Here is a 5703-nt window from a genome sequence, read left to right on the forward strand (position 1 = left end):
TGTCATTATGGGCATGGATTGGTTGGCTTCTTGCTACGCCAATGTTGATTGTAGAATGAAAATGGTTCGCTTCCGATTTCCGGGAGAACCAGTCTTAGAATGGAAAGGAAATACGGCGTCACCAAAAGGTAGGTTTATTTCTTATCTAAAGTCAAGGAAGATGATCACGAAAGGGTGCATTTATCACCTAGTACGAGTTCGAGATGTAGAAGCTGAGTCGCCGACTCTTCAGTCAGTTCCGGTAGTGAACGAATTTCCAGATGTGTTCCCGGAAGAGCTTCCAGGCCTTCCTCCCGAGCGAGAGATCGATTTTGCGATTGATGTGTTGCCAGACACTAATCCCATATCTATTCCTCCCTATAGGATGGCACCCGCAGAGTTGAAAGAGTTGAAGGAGCAATTAAAAGACTTGCTTGAAAAAGACTTCATTAGGCCTAGTTCATCCCCGTGGGGAGCACCCGTATAGTTTGTCCGGAAGAAGGATGGCTCCTTGAGAATGTGCATTGATTATCGGCAATTGAATAAAGTGACAATTAAGAACAAGTATCCCCTCCCGAGGATTGATGATTTATTTGATCAATTGCAAGGTGCCAAATGGTTTTCAAAGATTGATTTGAGGTCCGGGTATCACCAAGTAAGAGTTAGGGAGAAAGATATCCCTAAAACAGCTTTCAGAACAAGATATGGCCATTTCGAGTTCCGAGTAATGTCGTTTGGGCTAACTAATGCACCGGCAGTGTTTATGGACTTAATGAACAATGTATTCAGGCCTTTTCTGGATCTATTCGTGATTGTATTCATCGATGATATCCTAGTGTATTCTTGATCCGAGGCAGAACATGCGGATCACTTGCGTATTGTCCTTGGAGTTTTTCGAACGCGAGAGTTATTCGCGAAGTTTTCCAAATGCGAGTTTTGGTTGAACTCAGTGGCATTTTTGGGCGACATTGTTGCAGCTGACGGTATTCGAGTGGATTGCCAAAAGATTGAGGCAGTGAAGACTTGGCCAAGGCCTACGACCCCTACGGAGGTTCGTAGCTTTTTGGGCTTAGCCGGTTATTACAGAAGATTTTTTGAGGGTTTCTCTTCTATTTCTGCACCGCTCACCAAGTTGACTCAGAAGTCAGCTAAGTTTCAATGGACAGATGCTTGCGAGCATAGTTTCCAAGAGTTGAAAGACCGACTGACTTCAGCCCCAGTCTTGACACTTCCAGAGGGATTGGAAGGATATGTTATTTATTGTGATGCTTCAGGCGTCGGGCTAGGTTGTGTATTGATGCAAAATGGTAAGGTGATTGCGTATGCTTCTAGACAATTACGGAAACATGAGCAGAATTATCCTACCCATGACTTAGAATTGGCCGCGGTGGTCCAGGCTTTAAAGATATGGAGACATTACTTATATGGTGTCCACGTGGATATTTATACAGATCATAAGAGTCTCCAGTACATCTTCAAGCAGAAAGAGTTGAATTTGCGGCAACGACGATGGCTAGAGTTGCTAAAAGACTATGATGTTGAAATCCTGTACCACCCCGGAAAGGCAAATGTTGTGGCTGATGCTCTTAGCCGTAGGTCGATGGGAAGTCTAAGTGATGTACGACCAGAAAAGAAAGAGATGGCCCGTGATCTTCAGCAGTTAGCTAGCCTAGGAGTCCGAGTGGTGGACTTAGGTAGCAGCGGAGCTACTATTCAGAATTCAGCAGTTTCATCGTTAGTAGCGGAAGTAAAAGAGCGATAATATGAGGATCCCATGCTAATGCAGTACAGAGATACACTCCCTCAGAAGAAGGAGTCATCATTTGATATTTCGGAAGACGGAGTTCTCTGATGTCGAGGCAGGTTATGTGTTCCCGATGTGGCAGGTCTACGCCATCAGATTTTGAGAGAAGCTCATTGTTCCAGTTACTCCGTCACCCCAGAGCGACGAAAATGTATCATGATCTTAAGACCATATATTGGTGGAATGGGATGAAGAAAGACGTAGCGGAATTCGTAGCTCAGTGTCCTAATTGCCAACAAGTGAAGATAGAACACCAAAAGCCAGGTGGCTTATTGCAAGCTATAGAAATCCCAACTTGGAAGTGGGAAGTGATTAATATGGATTTTATTACAGGGTTACCCCGTTCTCGACGTAAATATGATTTTATATGGGTGATTGTGGATAGGCTCGCAAAGTCAGCGCACTTCATACCGGTCAGAACGACCTATATGGCAGAAGATTATGCCAAGCTTTATCTTAAAGAGATAGTGAGACTCCATGGCGTTCCGGTATCTATTATCTCCGATAGAGGAACTCAGTTTACAGCCAAGTTTTGGGGGTCTTTCGAAGAAGGTTTAGGGACCCAAGTGCGCCTAAGCACGACATTTCACCCCCAGACCGATGGGCAAGCTGAACGTACTATTCAGACTCTTGAAGATATGTTACGGGCATGTATGATAGATTTTGGAGGAAATTGGGATGACCATTTGCCACTCATTGAGTTTGCTTACAATAACAGTTATCATTCTAGCATCCAAATGGCGCCGTATGAGGCTCTATATGGGCGAAAGTGTAGATTCCCAATTGGGTGGTTTGAAACCGGAGAAGCTAAGTTGATAGGGCCAGACTTGGTCCAGCAAGCAATAGAGAAAGTTAAGCTCATACAAGATCGGTTGCTAGCGGCTCAAAGTCGTCAGAAGTCCTATGCGGATAATCATCGAAGAGACTTAGAGTTCGAAGTGAAAGATTGGGTATTCTTGAAAGTGTCGCCGATGAAGGGCGTGATGAGATTTGGCAAAAAGGGGAAGCTCAGTCCCCGGTATATTGGGCCATACGAAATTGTGCGCAAAATAGCCAAAGTGGCCTATGAGCTAGATCTACCTCCAGATTTGGAGTCAGTCCATCCAGTATTTCATGTCTCGATGCTTCGGAAGTGTGTTGGAGATCCTACGAGGATCGTCCTAGTGAATGATATTCAAGTGACAGAAAAGTTAACTTATGATGAAATACCCATTGCCATATTAGATAGGCAAGTACGGAGGCTTAGAAACAAAGAAGTGTCCTCAATTAAAATTCTGTGGAGAAATAACAATCGAGAGGAAATGACATGGGAAGTAGAAGAGAATATGCGATCCAAATACCCACATTTATTTCAGCCCTTGGAAGAAGTCCAAGATGAGACGTCAAAATCATAAGGTATGCATGTTTTCCTTTTATACATTCAGGTCGTGTGTGGCCAAATTTCTAGTGTTGTTGTATTATTGCCCTGTGAGACATTGTTATTGTAGGTTGTTGTGACAGGGTGGTAGTGCCATATTACAGAGGAAACTCTGGCGAAATGTTTATAGAATTCCCCAAGCCTTTAACATTCGAGGACGAATGTTCCTAGGGGGGGTAGAATGTTACACCTCGGAAAATTTTCCGTTGGTACGCAACTGGATAAACTAGTGATGACTATGAGTGCATGATGTCTATGAGCAAGAAACGTGTTGATAACCTTAGACGAGATTTCGAAGGTATCCGATGTGAGACGAAGAAGTTGGCTAAGTTAAGATGAGATACAAGGTGAGCAATGCATGTGCATGGACGGGGGTGATTAAAAATGAGAAGTCTAAGAAATATGGGAAGTTACAGAATTGCAACTGCCCAGTGGTCGTATATTGCAAAATACGGACCGTAAAGTGCAATACGGTCCATAAACTGGCAGTCGTAAACTGTCATGCAAGGCTTCGACTTTCTGCCAGCCGAGGAAATGGTTAAATACGACCTGGTGGACGGACCGTAAAGTGCTTTACGACCCATAAACCATGGTCGTAAACAACCATGAAGGCAGCCCAGCTTATGGTTCTGGAAATGGCTAAATACGCCCATGGAGGACGAGCCGTATAGTGGAATACGGTCCGTAAACCTCCATGGACGACCACTGTTCACCCAGCACAGATTTTCCAATTCATCAAATATGAGGATCAAGACTTTTTTTATTTCATTACAACATTACACCACTTCTCTCTAAAACATCTCTCTACATTTATTATATGAGTATTCAAGGATTATATGCCATCAATAACATTAAGACAAGTGAATCAAGGATAAGGGAATCATCAAGGATCATCCAAGTCAAAAAAATCCAAATGGAGAAAAACTAGGGTTTTGCTCAAAGAGGAGTATTATCAACCAAAGCTTGTTCCTACAACTTCTAAGGTAAGATTCATGATTTTTACATGATGTTTAAGGTATTGGAGAATTAAAGTACATGGATTGTAGAAAATATGGTCAACTAGGTCATGAATGATGAATATTGACATTTTGAGAAATAGTTTGAATTGAGTTATGAATGTTGTTGTGTTGTGATATGAATGTGTTATAAATGGTATTAGGATCATGAACTAGACACTTTAGACGAATGGACGAAGTTGGGTGTTATGACCATGAATGTGGGTGAATTAAAGGCAAATTGAGAAAATCTAGACAATGTGGATAATGTGAATGACTAATGGCCATTGTTATGATATTAATGAAGGTATAAACGCTAGCATTGGAAGGGAACGTGCAAGTGTAGAATAGTTCGACGGAAAGGTATGTAAGGCTAACCCTTCTTTCATAAGGCATGGTTCTTGGCCAAATTCCTAATTCCTCTATATGAGTATGTTGTCTTCACATGGTTGACATTCCGAGCTCATAAGCTCACGACCCTTGATATGTACTATGATTATATTATGTTCCTCGTTTGACGAGTAAGTCCATAATGTAGATGTAACGATAATGATCAGAATAGTAATGATGATGAGAGTAAAATGAGATTAGAGATGCTTACGAGCTATGATATATGTATATGTATCCCTATGATGGGATATGATAAGACCCCGAGCTTATGATGCCGGGTAAGACTATATGTATATGACTATGTATAAAGTATGTATACGATTACGAAACGCGCGCACACCTCTGCATATGGTACGGATAACCCTAACGCCTTGGTAGGGCCAGGTATGTATGATCTTGAGCCTTGGTTAGCCAAGTATGTATGACACACCGATCCTACGAGGTTGGGTATGCTATGTAAATACTATGTATATGATATGACCGTGTATATAATATGAATATGAGTGTGATAAGACTTAGTAAGGGCATGTATACGAATATGAACACAAAGTGGTATGGTTATTATTATGGGATACGAACGACGATGTATGCAAGTAAGCGACATGATGATGATGATATTACTGTCTCCCCTCCTATGCTATTTCATATGATATCTATTATGCTTCTATATTGATGTTGATCATGCTTTACATACTTAGTACATTCTTCGTACTGACGTCCTTTTGTTTGTGGACGCTGCGTCATGCCCGCAGGTGCACAGGGAGACAGACTTGATCCATAGCTGCTTATTCAGAGATTGCATAGCAGAGCTCCATTTCTTTCGAAGCCGTAGCCTTTGGGTACTTATTCTTTTGTGTATATAATTATGGGCATAGCGGGGTCCTGTCCCGCTCATACGATATGTCATACTCTTAGAGGCTCGTAGTCATGTGTATGTGGGTAGAGATGTTTGGCCATGTCGGCCCATGTTTTGTATATCTTTTGTTAGCCACGTCGGCCTTGTACTTATGATGTGGCACAGATGCCTATGAGATGTTAAATGATGATGGTCGTCTAATGAGATCAATATGATTAATGATAAGAAAAGCACGAATTGACTTATGGTTCACCTAGATGTT

Source organism: Lycium barbarum, chromosome 1, assembly GCF_019175385.1.
Source record: "Lycium barbarum isolate Lr01 chromosome 1, ASM1917538v2, whole genome shotgun sequence".
NCBI classification, from domain to species: domain Eukaryota; kingdom Viridiplantae; phylum Streptophyta; class Magnoliopsida; order Solanales; family Solanaceae; genus Lycium; species Lycium barbarum.